Source organism: Stegodyphus dumicola, chromosome 9 (assembly GCF_044657685.1).
Source record: "Stegodyphus dumicola isolate Sdum_Otavi_A_Nest chromosome 9, ASM4465768v1".
NCBI classification, from domain to species: Eukaryota; Metazoa; Arthropoda; class Arachnida; order Araneae; family Eresidae; genus Stegodyphus; species Stegodyphus dumicola.
This window is the reverse complement of record NC_140776.1, coordinates 83,961,046-83,979,076: the sequence shown is the minus strand read 5'-3', so window position 1 is coordinate 83,979,076 and position 18,031 is coordinate 83,961,046. Positions and strand designations below refer to the sequence as shown.

The window sequence follows — 18,031 nt, the reverse complement described above, 5'->3', positions numbered from 1 at the left end:
TCCTAAGTTTAATTAAAGTAGAATTATTTTAAAAGCGTGCATCCATACTGGTAAGTTATATTTTGAAAGATGTTTTGAAGTAATTTGAAAGCAAAATGTTAATAATGTTTTAACGGGGACTGGAGTTAAATCATCATGAAGAATAAAATTTCAATTGTAAAAGGAAAAATTAAAACATGTAATCATTGTCATTGATCGGAAATTAGTTGACTTTTCAAGGGGAACAAACCAACTCCCGTTCAATGAACAATAATTGATAAAAATACGTAAATACGAAAGTGTTTCGTCTTTACTCGAGTTATAAGTTAAAGGCAAACCGGCAATTCTAGTCAGGCCAAATATTTCCGCGAATAGAAGTAATTATGAACCAATGCTGATATTCAAAGAACTTATTCTTATGAAGCATTTTAGTCAATTCAATTTGGAGTAAAAATCAATTACTGTAGAGAAATCCTATTTAACTCGAGTAATCGTCCCCGACACTTTCATGTTTATGCATTTGAGTACCATATTATTTGTAGAAATTAAACATTGGAAATTGTCATTATGAAATCGAATTCAAAGTAAAGTTGAAATAAACATAGAAGATTATAAAAAAAGATAAATAATGCAAAATTTGTAAAAACAAATCAAAGACAATATAAAAATAATATAAAAAATAATATAGAAAATAATATATAATAAGAACAGTGAATGTACAGGAAGATATAAAGGCCAGAAAATGTATTAAGTAACTTACATTCTTTCTAGTGGGGGAGTTGGCAAAGTGTTCTCTTCGTGTCTGACTCAGAAGTGTAGGGTGTCCGAAAATTCTTAACGGCAGTAGGGGCTTTGAATAATATCAGTCGGTAAAACTTAAAGCAATTTATGGTAGTGGGTGGGACTTGGAATTCTTGAGGGATGTATTTTGTGGAGTTCTTATCTGAGAGACACCATCTGTTAAGATTTTTTTGAAAATACTAGTGAATGGAAATTAATTAATTTCTGGCTAATTGTCGTGTCGCAATGATTAAGAATTTAAGAAAGGAAAAAAGCATTTTCACTGTCCAAGAGCTAATAGACAGTTACTTAATACCTTTTCTGGCCTTTATATCTTCATGTACATTCACTGATCTTATTTATATTATTTTCTATATTATTTTTTATATTATTTTTATATTGTCTTTGATTTGTTTTTACAAATTTTGCATTATTTATCTTTTTTTATAATCTTCTATGTTTATTTCAACTTTACTTTGAATTCGATTTCATAATGACAATTTCCAATGTTTAATTTCTACAAATAATATAGTACTCAAATGCATAAACATCAAAGTGTCGGGGACGATTACTCGAGTTAAATAGGATTTCTCTACAGTAATTGATTTTTACTCCAAATTGAATTGACTAAAATGCTTCATAAGAATAAGTTCTTTCAATATCAGCATTGGTTCATAATTCCTTCTATTCGAGGAAATATTTGGCCTGACTAGAATTGCCGGTTTGGCTTTAACTTATAACTCGAGTAAAGACGAAACGGTTACAGCCGAAAACATCGCGGCAAAAACATCGCGGAGAAAACAACGCAAGGCGAAAACATCGTGGGAGAAAACATCGCAGTTCTAAAACATCGTGGTACAAAACATCGTCGTCGAAAATAAAGCGGTTCAAAAACTTCGCAGTTTAAAAATATCGCCGTCGAAAATATCGTGGTAAAAAATAAAGTATCTATTAATCATCGCATGACGATAACATCGCAGACATGCTTTTTTCAGGCTTTAATAACTGTAAATGGATATTCCCATAATGATTTGTGAGCGCAAGTGATGTACGGAAGGATAATTTTTACTTTCACATTTTTTTATTAAGTAATAAATTTTTGCTGAAAAAATAAGAAGGAAACTTAAGCATAGAAAATTAAATGCAACTTAATAGATTATACTTTTTATGAAAAATTACCTGTAAAATCTTTATTAAAAATAATTTATTATGGTCTTTGTTAGTTAACTATGTCGATTTAAAATTCTATTAAGTGCTATAAGTTGCATTAATTTTCTATGCTTAAGTTTCCTTTTTATTTTCTCAGCAAAAATGTATTAATAAAAAATATGAAAGTAAAAATTATCCTTCTTACCCTCTTGCGCTCACGAATCATTATGGGAATATCCATTTACAGTTATTAAAGCATGTCTGAAAAAAGCATGTCTGCGATGTTATCGTCATGCGATGATTTGTAGATACTTTATTTTTTATCACGATATTTTCGACGACTATGTTTTTAAATTGCGAAGTTTTTGAACAGCTTTATTTTCGACGACGATATTTTGTACCACGATGTTTTAGAACTGCGATGTTTTTCTCTTTGCGATGTGTTCTCCCACGATGTTTTGTAGCACGACGTTTTCGCCTTGCGTTGTTTTCTCCGCGACGTTTTCCTCCGCGATGTTTTTGCCGCGATGTTGTCGGCGGACACCAGACGAAACACTTTCGTATTTACGTATTTTTATCAATTATTGTTCATTGAACGGGAGTTGGTTTGATTCCCTTGAAAAGTCAACTAATTTTCGATCAATGACAATGATTACATGTTTTAATTTTCCTTTTACAATTGAAATTTTATTCTTCGTGATGATTTAACTCCAGTCCCCGTTAAAACATTATTAACATTTTGCTTTCAAATTACTTCAAAACATCTTTCAAAATATAACTTACCAGTATTAACCAGTAACTTACCAGTTATAACTTACCAGTTTTTAGAATTAAAATAAGCAGTGTGGCCAGTATTCCCTTTCACCTCCCTTTGTCACACTGATACAAAGGCACTTCCATTTCTTGCGTAAATATAAAAACAAAGATACACATACATGTATATGTATGTGTATCTTTGTATACCTATATACAGTATAGATTCACACTTTTAAAATAATTCTACTTTAATTAAACTCGGGAGATAATATAATCAATTAATCAATACTGTTTAGGAAATAAATTATTATTAACTAACTTTGCAGCAATTGCGCAAGTAATAATAACTTGTATTCGCACTAAATGGATTTAAGATCATACAACATTATATATATATATATATATAACCTAATGACTCTACAGTAAGAACTAAAGATTCGTATAAAATTCTATATAAAGTATAAAATTCTATATTTAAATCAAGTTGGCTCAGTCTAGACCAGTGATTCTCACCAGCTTTTTCCCCATATACCCTTTCCACCATTGCTAAATGATCATTCAACCTCTCCTTCCCAAAACTTGAAAAGTAGATATGTGTTTGTTTAAATACGGATTATTTTTTAAGTAAATTAAACAAGTATCAAACATGTTGGTAAATACCAAAATTTGAATAAATGTTCTTTTTTGTATTCATAAACTAAATCTAAATACTTAATACGTAAAGAAAAGGTGGACTAAATTACTCTCTGAAACTTTGAAATTCCCCTTAGGGCTATTCCTCCTGATTGAGGACCCATAGTCTAGCCAGAATTCGTTTTTAATAGTGACTAAATATACAGATAATTTAATTTGTCCCACTTTCCTTATACTAACTTTTGTCACAGAAACTTCGGATTACGTGCATGTTTTTTGAAAATAAAAGACACAAATTTAAAAAAAAAATATATGTTTAAAATTTGATGTTGAATTCAAAAACAGTTATTTGGTAGCCAGACCTAATAAAACTAAGAGATCAAATTTGAAGTACACCTTACTTGTTCTTACTAACTTCTGCTTAATGAATTAGAATTATTCTTAGAAAAGAACCTTAAAAACTGGTGAAACATTTCATGCTAGAAAACAAGATATTAGAAACTTTGAACTCATTCAATAGAAGAAAAAAGTTATTCAAAACGTAACTCCATAACAAAACATTTTTTTCTACTTGATCGTCAACACATGAGGCTTTTAAGAAATACCTCCTACAAGATATGTGGCCACTATTTCTGTGCTGTCAGAATATGAAATTCGTATAAGGAAATCAATGCACTTCGAGGAGAAGAAAATGACCTTAATTTGATAGTTTTTCTACCTAATAAATTTTTACATGTTATGAGTTTCTTTTTCTTAATCTAGGCGAAATAATATTCAACACGTAATAACAGCATAAAACCCACAAAAGAAGTGTTCCAGTGAATTTTCAGTTTCTAAATGCTGTTTAAATTTGCTTCAATCAAAGTTTTTGTATATAAATAATTACGGTAAATTGAAATGAACTGTTTTTTAAGCGTTTACAGTTAATCGAGTAATATAATATTTTTATTGAAATAAAAATTATTTTTAATGTGCAAGATTACTTTTCTTACAACGCTGGGCTCATGGTTCTTAAATCCTCTTGTTGCTAAGTTCAGAAACCTGTGTTATTAAAATTATTCGAATAGTTTAACTTTTATTACGGTTTCATATTTTTCATTTTAACTTTCACATGGTTGCGTTTTCAACCATATGAAAGTTAAAATGAAAAATATTACTTGTACATAAATTTTAATATATGTAATAATTTAATGTTTTTAGAAATAGTTCAGTAGTTTTACTTTTAAACAATGGCTTTGATATAACAAGCATGTTTAATTAGTTCATCAAAAAGTTGTTAGAGACACTATCAAATCAGGAACTAGCATATTTTTCCACTCTGCAGTTTTACTGCAAAAACAGTGAATTATCCCTTTAAAAATGGTTAAAAAATATTTAATTCCTTTCATTTTCCAATTATTGAAATTTTTAAAATAATTGAAATTCTAACTAAATCCTTAGACAAAAGGTTATTCAAGAACTATATTAAAGAAATGTAAGAAAGGGGTTAACTTCAGTTACAAGCGGAATTTCAGATAATGTTATTTTCTAGTAGGTAACTAACAAAAAACATTTAAAATCCTCTTTAATTGTTCTCCTGCCACACCCTCCCTTCTGAGGCCTTCTTTGGCGCCCCAGGTTCCATAGGGAATAAAGCAATTAAGCAAGGCTCTCCTCTCTTTAACTGCTTTTTCACACAGCTGGGGGCAAAAGAAAAGGAAGGCAATGGTTTCCTGCCTGAATAGCCAGCGGCCAGTTAGAAAACTACATGACAAAAGCCCACAAGACGAATGCCCACTTAAAACCAGCACACATTTTCAGGAAATCCAAAATAACTATGACTTCCTGAAAAATTTTACGAGTAATTATTATGATTAAAAAAATTAAATTTCAAGTGGGAATGAAATTAATTTATGTAAAATCCAAGTTGTCAAAATTTAACTGGATTATTTGAAACCATGCTTTTTATTCACCATTAAAACGGTGTTTGCGCTTAATCATAATAGAATACTGTACTTTTATTTTTTTTCGTTAAAATGAAAGTTCGGCTTTAATTCTCCATATTAAATTCATATAATGCAAAATTTTCTGTAGTGTTAAATTATTCATAAATTATTCTCTGTATATGATGAAAATTTACATACATATTATACTCCTTATAATTTTGTAGAATTAAAATAAGCAGTGTGGCCAGTATTCCCTTTCACCTCCCTTTGTCACACTTATACAAAGGCACTTCCATTTCTTGCGTAAATATAAAAACAAAGATGCATACATGTATATGTTTTTAATTATATTATTTTGATTGACTCTCTGTACTATATATATATATAGGAATTTAATTCAGCCGGAGACGAAAATGAAATGTGTTCCGCTACTTAAATTTATTGTTCAATTATTTCTTATTCATTTATTTTTTATTTTATCTCTATTCATGACGTATATATCGGTGTGGGTTTTTGTTAGTGTGGACTTTTATCAGCGTGCCCTTCTATCTATGTGGGCTTTTATCTGTGTGGGCTTTCATCAATGTGCGCTTTCATCGGTGTGGGTATTAGTCGCGTGGGCAATTATCCCAGTGGGGTCATTTTTGTGGGCTTTTGTCGTGTGCACTTTCGTCCTTTTGTCTGGTCACCGCATGGACTTTATGTATTTCCTTCACAATGCATTTTGCTGTGAAATGACAAACATTGTACAGTTAATAATTAAAAATAAAAGTATGTTTTGACTAACAAAACTAAAGAAAGGAATATTTATACATGATTAATAAAAATTAATTATTCATGTAATATTATATCTAGAGTAAGGTACCATCCTTATACTCATTATTGGAATTGTCGTATATTGATACTTTGATACCCCCCTTACTTTGTTTAAAAATTTGAAATTAGATTCCATTTACTCAAAAACCAGTATTATATTTATTTGTTCCATCTGCTTAGTTACACTTAAGTGCTTAAAGTTCTAGTCATTGTACAAGGCATATATAATAAATATGTTTTTCTCCTATCTAAAATATCTATTTGTAAAATATCTTTTGAAGTAAATCTTTTAATTATAATAATGATTAATCTTTTATGTGGTAAGATTATGTAAATTATGTATGGATATTAGATTTAAGTGACTGAAATTTAAAAATTTCAATGGGAAAGTGGTGTTTACTTGGAATATTCCCATGATTCTCGAGTTACCTGGAGTCTTGTTAGACAACAATGCTGCATAAATGTACTAGACCGTTTGGCAGATGAAGCTACTATGTATTTTTCTGCATTGCATGGAAAATAGAGGTGTGTTCTTATACCTGTTACCCATCATCTGGCTCGTAAGTATGAATAAAATATTAAGATACTTATTTATTGATCTATTATTTATTGAAAAATATTTTTATGATATAAATCCAGATGTATTGCATAGTTACAAGAACTATCTATTAGTTTTCATGTTAGTTCTAAGCTTTATTGTAAATTTTATTTTTTTACTTTGAAAAAGAATAATTGTGATGAAATATTATATTCTGGACGATTATATATCTCTAAACCACAGAATTTCTAGCAGCAATTTGCCATCAGTGTCAACATTAAAAAATCATTATACTGAATAATTCACCTTATAGCTGTAAACTGCTAATATTTTGATACAATTGGACATATTATTTTAGGATATGTCTCTTAATCTTCTCTTAACTCGTTCCATACTCAAATCATCCCCTTAGAAGCTAAGATTGAGAATACTCGTCTCCTCAAGCAACAATTGGATGCTGTACGAGTCGCATCGGACATGGACCAGCATACACCTCTTACGGCAAAAGCAAACTGTGATACATTGAAAGTACTGGAGCCCCTTAAGGGTAAGTGTGTTTTTAAATATCTCAGTATGCTAAAAAAACCCTTAGATAGCCTTGCTAATGCTTTTAATGATAATTTTAAGTTAAATATAAAAAGAAAACAACATGAAATCTCGGATAATTCAAACGCTAATTCTAACCACGAGGATGGTAAGCCTATAAGGCATACATACGTATAGTATATTTTTCAGTTGCAATACCTTATTACCACTGAGAATTTTTTGCGATTCCCAGGACGCCATAATACAGTCAAAAAGTCATTAATTCAGACACCCATAATCCGGAATGATCTATAATCCGGACCTCAAAGCTACAAACTTTCTGCGCATGCGTCGCGTTTACGTGTGCTCGTAAGACCTTTACGGCTGTGACTTTGCCTGTGCACATGCGCATAATACGTTTACGCATGCGCGTTTAACGTATAACGGACGGTATAAGCTGAGCTAAAATTATCTAATTCAGTTAATGTTGCAGATTGCGTTGTTCCTTAATCTTCGAATTGGATCAGGCTTATTATTTTTTGCAGACTGTTAGAGCAATTTTATAAAAGTAAGCTTGAACTTTCGATTATGTCAAACAGAATTTCCGATATATATTTACTAATATGTACAGGATCTACAAAGCAAAAGTATGTTTCGAAGTCCATTAAACAAAAAGTGGAATTGCTGCAAAAAATGGAAAAAGGCATATCCTTTGTTTCTTAACCATTCCGAAATCTGTTTATCAATTTCATGCTGCTCTGCGGGGGGGACATCGCAGCGCGCAATGAACTGGAAGATGATTTGTCAGCACTATCCTTATCTTCAGGGCAAATGTTTTTATTTTATTCGGCTTATAATTCCTTACTAAATGTAGTATTTCATCTCGATGTATTCCGTCTTTGATATGATTTAAATCAAATTCCTTGTCATTATAAATATCACAAGTACACATCAAATAGTTTTCTGGTTGCAATTTTCTAATTTCGACTATGCTTAATGTATGCTTTACGCATGTGCTTGTTGAAAGAAATGTTTAATAAAGTAAACAAATAAATATTAAGCTTTTTTTTTGTAAATTTTGATACCCTTTAGATCATAATTGTTCTTTATTTCATAAATAACGGTTTCATATTTTTAATTGTATAATTTCTGAATGCCATCTTACCAGATTTAAACTGATGATCTATAATCCGGAATCGCCAAAGTCCCGACGAGTCCGGATTAACTACTTTTGACTGTATTTACAAAAATTCTGTGGAACCCAATAAGTACTGCGCAAATCCGACACATGCGTGAGTGAAACTGTCAATTTTTTCTTTTGTACACTTGCAGTTTTAGGTCACTACATTTAATTTTTAATTTTAAGACATAGAACAATGTGAACATTTTAAATAAGTAACAGATGAAATGACAGCGTCACGTGCAAAGCAAGAAAAATGAACGTTTCTATTATAAAATGAAGGCGTCGAAACGGATTCATTTTTTTTTCTTTCTCTGTATTGCCATATCTATTTTAAGATGTATTGTATTATGTAAAAATATTTGGTAATTGTAAAAGTATTATAATAAATTAAAGAAATATCAAAACTGCTAAAATTCTAGGCAACCCCCTGCTGCAAGTCCAGCGACTCCAGTTTAAGAAACCCTGGCATAGACAGACAACCCGGCGAAATTACGCCCTAATTGAGATACAGACATAAAACTTATATCAAAATGATGGGGCATGCATTTGCAGTTGAAAGCAGCAAAACGCATCAAAATGGATCATTAACTTTCGAGTCATGTGATTTTGATGCGGCTTGCTGCTTTCAAAAGCATTTTCCTACAACTTGCATTCTATTTGAGATGCAGATATAAAATTTGTGGAGCATGAAATTGCTATTGAATGCAGGAAACCGCATCAAAATCGGACAATCGGTTCCCGTGTAAAACAGATTTTAAAAAACTGTAATTCTTAGAGATGCATCAAATTTCATTGCCATGAAAAATATATTTCGTCCTCTGGACCCTGAAAACGATACTAATTATGTCCAGAATGCAGTTAACACTGTAAATCAACGAAGCACTTCAAGTCAAAATTTACCTACACCACCACAACCAAAAGTTGTTCCTCCAGTCAAAAATTCTACAATGATATAACCAGGGCAAACAAGTCCACAATACCAATTTTAAATCATATCAAATCCGAAGAACACAGGAAAAGGCCTAAAACCATCCTCAGAGACATACAATAAAGGTTTTTGATAAACGTTTAATTACTGTAAAGGCCCTTATTTTTGCAGGCCGTAATTTTCACAAAAATGAATATATCGGTGATTTCGCGAGTTGAAAATTTCACGAATTTTATATGAACAGAACAGAAAGTTGAAAAATTTTAAAAGTACTTAAGTAAAGTTGGGGGAAAAAAAAAAGTATTTCGCAAAGCTTTGATTTTTGCGATTACGACGGGCTCACGAAAATAAGGGCCTTTACACCAGTTTAAAAAAGACCCAAAAAACTAATTAATTATTCTTTAACTAATTATTGTAATATACCTAATTGCCTAGCTTAGCACCAAAAATTGGGGAAAATTAAAATTTTTATTCCTATCGGATCACTAATTAATATTGAAGCAGGCTTAATTTAATTTTTCCATCATGTCCTCTACCCCCTCATTCACTCAGCCATCCCTTTAAATTAGTATGGATTGAAGACAAGAAAGAATTTCAACCAATCACAAAAATGCTGGTGGAAAAAATTGAAATAAGTGAGAGATGGAGCGCTTAACGAGGATCCTTAAGCGCTCCATCTCTCACTTTGTAATCACAGTTCAACAGCTTTCGGCCATGAAGGCGGTAGCTATCATAATCATACCACACACTCTACAACCAATCACGTTCGTCTCGATCTAGTTACTCAACCGTAAACCACAGAAGGATTTTTCGCCGATTTAATGGCTATATCCAAACTAAACAATAAAATTATCATAGGTAGAGACTTTAACTCACACCACAAAAATCGGAACTGCAGAAATGATAATTCAAATGGTCACATTGTTAATCAATTTGCCTCAACGGCCAACTTTACTGTTGTAGCTCCCTCCTACCCAACATGCTATAGATCTGCAAGCATTATTGAATTTTTCCTGCTAAAAAATATTTATCAACCATCAAAGATAGAAAGATTACGTGAACTATTCTCTGATTATAACCCTGTTTTAATGGAGGTGAATATCAGTAGCTATAGTACATCACACAAAAGAGCCTTTATTATGAACTGGGTAGCTCTAAACAACACTCAGTACCCGTTACCCGCGATACACAGTGAAGACGAGTTAGACGCAGTTATCGAAGATTTTACTAGCACACTTAACCGTGCTCTGAAAAATAGCAAGGCGGTCCCGTTAACTGGTAGGGCCAGAGATCCTGCTATTAGAGAACTTTTAGCTAACAGAAAGAGAGCTAGAAAAATATGGCAGAGGACCAGATGCCCAGAAGTTAAGAGAATTTTAAATCGGCTGAATCAGGAAGTCAGTACACGCACAAAACAAATGGTCTAGATATTTAGAATCACTCTCTACTGATGATCATGTATATGGAAAGCTGCTTCTAGATATAATAGATGCTACACAAATATTCTGCCCCTTAATGGCCCCTCTGGGATCACATACACAGAAACTGAGAAAGCTGAGTCACTAGCTGATCACTACGCTACTCAGTTTTACATTAACATCTCACACCCAGACAGAGAACGCAAAGTTAGTTACACTAACAATTTATACTTTTCATAACCAAAAACAGACAACATCCGTCTTGCTAAACCTTCGGAAGTTAACACCGCCACCTCCATACCTGTCCCTTTCAATGATGTTCGATCGATTATTGCGGCTTCCCCGCTCTCTCCAGATGAGTATGCGATGAGAATCGCTACTCAGACTGAATCTGCTCTCATCTGTAAAGAGTACTCGTCCCCATTCATTGTCTCTCCAATTCCGGTGTTCCCGGCACCACAGAGAACGCCTTCTCCGATGGGCAGGCGTTAGAGGTACACACCGTACAGGGCGTCGTGCATATCCACCCTGCAGTCTTCTGGCCACGGTAAAACGCGATATCTGTCGTCCAGTCGCCTGCGTCGTGTGTCTAGCGATTTCTCCCGCTGTCTGCCGCCTGTTTCTTCTGGCCTGTAAGGCAATATACCGGTCATCTGCAGGTGTGGTTCCTCGTGAACGACCACTACTAAACCCCCGGATAGCTGTTCCTGTAGTTTTAAATTGTCTCCAAAGTCGTGAAACGATGCTGTGAGCAATTCTGATCTCTGCAGCCACACTTGTCACACGGCGGCCTTCCTCCAACTTCCCAATGACCTCGGGTAAAAGTATCCAGATGTCATCTAACAGATTGATTATTCGCCATTTCTCGCCGAGGCAGCAACTCAGTGTGATTTTAACTGCTATACGGTGTGCAATCTCTTTGCCAGAAATACTGATCTTTCACCGACAACATGCTTTATACAACTCAGACACCCCCCCATTATGTCTACCTGCATATCTGCGCAAGTGCTACCGTAGATCACCTTACTTAATCTCGGGATTGGTCTTTCTGTCCGCTCTGCCTCTTCGTTCAGCTGATATGCTAATTTTTCGACTTTGTCCTTAATTTTTGCACACCAGTGTATTTCACGTGCTATACACAGGATAAGGTACAACCCAGGAACCTGGAAATGATGTGTGTCTTTGTACCCTTCTAAAGGAGTATGGATTGAAAACAGCCTAGGCCTTCCCCGTAGCACACTGTAAATCACACTTCACCCAATAGGATTACTCCTCTGCCAGCCAACAGAAGTTCAACAAGCTCCCGCCTACCACCTGACTACTGAACCATTCAGCCTTGAATACTCGAGGAGAGGGGGAAGAAAAAAGAAGGAAAGGGCTTTTTCTTCTCTCTCCGCCCCCGATTGCCTCTGCTGCTCACACTCCAACTAGCTCTAGGTTTTAACTTCAAAACTCATCATCTTATATTTGCTGCAAACTCTGCCATTACTACTGATTATAATGTCACAATTGCTTTCATTTCATTTCACTGCCATAACTGCTCTTCGAATTTTTATTTTTACGAACTTCAGCAACATTATTTCTTTAACATTCGTAAAAGTATTAACTTACTACACTGGGATAAGGCTATGCCCAGGAACCCACTACAACTGAACATTAGTTCATCGAGGAAGGGCATACTCTAAATGAAGCTGCAGATGTCCAAATAAAAAAGGAAAAGAAAACCTATTCACAATAAATTGTTTCAACAAAGGAAACGATTGTGTGATTTTAGATGACAGTCGGAGAGTATTAGTATCAAATATTTTATTTCATCATACCACCAACAAATATTTTCTTTTGTTTCAGAAGCCCATCAAAAACTTACATGACAGCAAATGCAAATCTAGTATAAATAACGTTTATGTTGCTAAAATAAATTCTGATTTCCAAAGATGGCCTGTTTCTCGCATTGTTGGTAAATCATGGTTGATGGGCATTAAGAATGGTCTTTCCTCTAATTCACTGGACACACACAAATTAGCAGCACGTTGGTGTTAATTCTTTTTAATTCTGTATTAAAATATACAACTTTAAACTTAGTTGACATATGCGGCATTTGAAGTGCAAATAATAAAAATTTTTCTTAAATACTATGCTTTGTTGCTTATCTTTTAGAAATTTAAAGACCTGGAATTCTGCAATTCTGAGTAAAAAATGAAAATAAAAAACAATTAACACCAACAAAAACTTGTGGTAACATGACAGACAAATTATTACAAATACTACAAAAGATCATGCCTTTTCATTTTATTTAACCATATGTTAAAGCAGTATTCTTTATTAGACCTGGAAAAGTTAGAAACAGGAATATATTTTACTACAAAAACTACACGACAATTTTGAAATTAGAAGCTTTTCTGTATGAATTCCACTCTAAAACAATGCAAGTGCAGTCTTGACGATAAGAAAGTCAAATTTATTGAAATTTAAATTTGTATTTCCATTTTAATTTTCATTTTCCTAAAAACATTTGTCAACTTTGCAGGATTTCATCTTCAAGTATATATGTACAGACATTTAAAGTTCTGATGTATTAACATCTCGTGGAAATACACCTATCCCTCGATTTATACAGTACTTACCTGTTTTACATGATTTCAGTTTTACACAGTTTAAAAATTAACAGATTTCAAAAACTTAGTAAAATAGTATTTGCTGCATAAATGCAAATACATACATTTGAAGTCATTTTTTAATCTCATTTCTTTGGTAACACTGGTGGCAACAACAAGGATGGGGATTCCCCGTGTTAGGAGAATCTCAATAGTATGTATATGTATTTCATAACAGTAAAATTTTAAATTATATGGTTCACGCGAACTAATGCAGTATCAGTATTTTAGCAGCAAGGATTACATCATTTTTATCTACATATCTGAATGTTTACTAGCAAGTTTTCAACATTTATAGTTTTTGTGGCATTTTTTATAATTTATGTAAATTTTTTAAAGTATTATAATGCCAAAACGATTCTTAAAAAAAAATCAAAAATGAAATTAGAAGCAAAAATTAAAATATTAGATCATCTATGTAATAGAGAAGGAGTAACAAATGTTGCTAAATTTTACTCCATGAATGAAGCCACAATAAGGACAATTAAAAAAAAAAATGAAGACTCTACTAGAAAAAGAATTAGATATGGGTAGAAGACGAAAATTTAAAATGGATTCCAATTGATACTGATGCTATTAGAAACAAGGCTTTAAAAATTTATAAAGCACTTAAGAATCGGTCACTATCGACTTTGTCAGATGAAAAAAAGGTATCTTTTTCCACAAGTCATGGTTGGTTTGAGAGATTTAATAATATTTAAACAAAGGCATTCTTTACATAATCTAAGATTGAAAGGAGAAAGTGCATCTGCTGATTCGAATGTAACAACAATATCCAGCAAAATTTGCTGAAATCAATTGCCACGATCTCCTACATTTCTGATCAGATCTTCAATGCTGACGTGTCTACGTTGTTCTGAAAAAAAAAAAAAAAAATACAGTCAAAAGTCGTTAATCCGGACTCGTCGGGACTTCGGCGATTCCGGATTATCGATTTTTCCGGATTATAGATCATCAGTTTAAATCTCGTAAGATGGCATGCAGAAATTCTAAAATTAAAAATATGAAACCGTAATTTATGAAATAAAGAACAATTATGATCTAAAGGGTATCAAAATTTACAAAAAAAAAAGCTTAATATTTATTTGTTTACTTTATTAAACATTTCTTTCAATGTAAGTTGTTTAAGTTGCTTCATTTTATGTGATACTAATACTTTCTCTTTAATTCTATAAACAGACATAATTTCTTTTCAGTTAAAGAGTTCTGCTGTTCAAGTCCCGTTAATTGCTGTGCCGAGAATACCGACTAACTGATCAATGGAAATTTTTTCGTTTTCACTAACCTCTCTGTCACATTCTTCATGTCTTTATCCATTTTTTCAGCAATTTCACTTTTTGTTTGTTGGACATTGAAACATACTTTCGTTTTGTAGATCCTTTGGAAGTTCCAGCATCGGAAATTCTATTTGACATAATCGAAAGTTCAAGTTTACTTTTATAAAATTGCTCTTACAGTCTGCAAAAAATAATAAGCGGGATCCTATTCGAAGATTAAGGAACAACGCAATCATTAACATTAACTGAAATAGATAATTAGATAATTTTAGCCTACACCGTCCGTTATACATTAAACGCGCAGGCGAAAACGTATTCTGCGCTTGCTCACACGCATATGCGCAGTAGTCAAGTTCTTACGCGCTCGCGTAAAACGCCTGTGCGCATGTGCAGAAAGTTTTTAGCTTTGAGGTCCGGATTATAGATCATTCCGGATTATAGGTGTCCGAATTAACGACTTTTGACTGTACCTTGCAAATCAGCTAGTGGTCATAAGGTAGTGAAAAGTCATACAATTTTTTTCTGTTGCAATGCTTCAGGCAATTATATAATGAAACCATTGGTTATTAACAAATCAAAAACACCATGTTCATTTAAAGGAACAAATATAAATAACCTTCCCTTTTATTGGATGCCTAACAGGAAAGCACGGGTCACTGCCATAAGGTTCAATGAATGATTTCTTACCATGTTTGTCCCAGATGTCAAAAATTATTTAGGTAAAAAAGGATTGCCTTTTAAGACTCTTCTTTTAATAGATAATGCACCTGGTCATCTTCAAAATTTACAACACAAAAAAGTAGAAATAGTCTTTTTGCCCAAAAAATACAACTTCTTTATTACAGCCATTGAATCAAGTAATATTTTCTGGCTTTTACAACATTGTGTATATCAAACAAACCTTTAGGTATATTTTAGAAAAAATGGAGAATAATGAATCTTACTCTTATGGATGCTTGGAAGAAATTTACAATCTTAGATTGTGTTGGACTGTCATATACTCAGATTAAACAATCAATGCTCAACGCATGCTGGAAAGCAATACGCTGGATGTTGCTAAAGATGAGAATGATAGATTACCATTAGAGTGTGAATATTCTCAGATCACTAAATTGGCTCAAACTGTAGTAGGAGAAGGTTTTGAGGATTTAGCTCAAGCATATATTAAAGGAATAATGGTTGATGAAGAACTAAATGAGGATGAGTTAGTTAACATGATTCATGAAACAAATAAACATGATGAAGACCAATCTGAACCAGCTGCATTCACAGCTAAAGTCATCAGTGTAGGACTTGAATTGGGAAGAAAATTAGGTAATCATTTTTTACAATATGACACAAATGTCGAATGAAATCTCCGATTCCAAGGGGAGCTTAGTAAGTGTTTAAATCTATATACGGATGTTTAAAAAGATTTAGGGGGACAAAAAAACAACAGGCAATTGTTAATTATGGATTTCATCATGAAGTCTAGTCGATGTGAGATCTCCCCTAATTTATCATCTATTGAAGCAGAATCGTATCACGAATACTCAAGTGATGAAAGAGACATCATACCAATCAAGAAGAAAAAACTAATAATTCATGAAAGTGATGTCAGTCCAAAATCAACTCTAAATATGAGAATATTTGTAGAAATTTCCTGTTCTTTCAATTCGAGCCACAATTTTTCATAAATGCTACATACTTTCATTACATTATCAGGTTGCATACTTCTGATGTCTGTGTAATTTATTTAATTGATGATGTAATTTATTTAATTGATAACTAAATATACTCGATTATGTTTTCACAAGGCTTGCTAATGTTTTTTTAAATAACACGAAAATAATCATGCAATGCAATAAAAATAGAACATCATTTTCCTGCCTCAGAATATACTACTAATAACAGGTTGTTTAAAGAGCAAAATATACAAAATTTAAATTAAATAATTATTTCCTTTTACTCAGTTGAATATACATTTAATTCATAAACATGTATATGCAGATAAAATTAGCTATGTCAATAAAGTTCTGCAAAGAATAATGAACGTGATCCTATTAGTTAAGTGTTGCAACTTTATTTCATATGAAATATTTTCTATATAGTCATTCCTTAAAAGTAGTCTCTGAATAATTAAACCAATTAAATTTGTTTCTAAATGTACTTGGGTTAATTGATAAAAGCAAGGCTTTTTTTTTAAATGGCAAGCTGATTTTTAATTGATTTCATACTTAGATACATCATTATACATACATTAATAAAATAAATAAAATTCTAATTATGTTAGGGCAGTTTCCATTTTGCTGGTGTTTACTAAAGAAAATTTTACAGATAGCATTTTTAACAAAAACGCTGTTTATGATCATTTAAGATTTAAAAATAAATAAATAAATAAATAAAGAGAGAGAGAGATTATTTTGTAAGTATTCATCAAGAATATTTCTTCCAATTTATGTTTTCGAAAAAACGCCTTTATTACACCAAAGTAAAAAAAAATTATCCCTCTACCAAAACTTAAATCTGTATCGATTAAAAAAGAACAGTAATGCGTATTTAATAAGAACACAGGAATAAATTGTATTAAAACTCAAATCTATTTGTAAATTGTTCTTCTCTAAACTTATGCTTTGAACCTGAAATATTTTGAATGAAATAGTGCTTTTTTATTTATTTTAAGACTTGATCTATTTTAAATTTACCTAAAATACCTAAAATAATTATTTTAGCTTTTCAAGAGTTTCTTTTACATTGCTGAATTTGATGAAGGTGTACAAACGGTGCCAAATTCTTGGTTTTGGACTGATATGGATAAATGACATATGTAATATGAAAAAATGAATCAAACTGAACAAAATGATTGCATCACATCAAGCCCCAGATTATTGAGAACTTTGGCAATTTCACCGGGTTCTCTAAATTTTTGCATCGACAAGTATGATATTTTCTATAATTATGTGTTCTTGTTGCTCATTTTTCTCACTGTATAATTTAGAAAGCTGAATAGAACATGGAAAATGCTGTTATGAATGACATCAGTACCAAAATATTTTTAAAATATAGTAACATCTCCATTTTTAGTACTTTTATCCATAAATTATTAGTACGAGTTGGTAGTTTGGTTTTTGAATCTTAACATTATTTTAATTACCAGACTAGTTGTTTAAAAATAGGAATGCATGTATTAAAAAATTCAAAAATTAACAATCATATCAGGATATAATATATATTTGCTTTAACATTTAACTGCATTTTTTTTATACAAATTTGATGCTCTCAAAATCTATTCGGTCACCTTAATTTTGCAGTGGAAAAATAATGAAATAGTATAATCCTATAATTCGAAACCATAAAAATTCTATTTGATTTATTTATTGAATAAATTGTTGCAAAATATCTGAAATTTGCAGAATTTTATAAAATAATGTAGCCATGACTGTTAATTTAATTTTACATCAAATATTTCAATAATTATACATGAGCAAATA

At 32.0% G+C, this 18,031-nt stretch overlaps 1 protein-coding gene and 1 long non-coding RNA gene across 3 annotated transcripts in view; one reads left to right on the top strand and one right to left on the bottom strand.

Moving 5' to 3' along the window:
- Window positions 1-18,031, bottom strand: part of LOC146995396 (cullin-5-like) — a 201,130-nt gene that overhangs the window by 12,442 nt on the left and 170,657 nt on the right. The gene's annotated exons all lie outside the window — the stretch shown is intronic.
- On the top strand, window positions 6,359-17,899 carry LOC146995397 (uncharacterized). Of its 2 annotated transcripts, none has more exons than XR_015043018.1 (3): window positions 6,359-6,598; window positions 6,989-7,123; window positions 17,273-17,899. It is a non-coding gene; the product is annotated as an uncharacterized LOC146995397 (long non-coding RNA). The 2 variants fall into 2 exon arrangements; XR_015043017.1 differs by having other exon boundaries at window positions 6,360-6,598; window positions 6,935-7,123.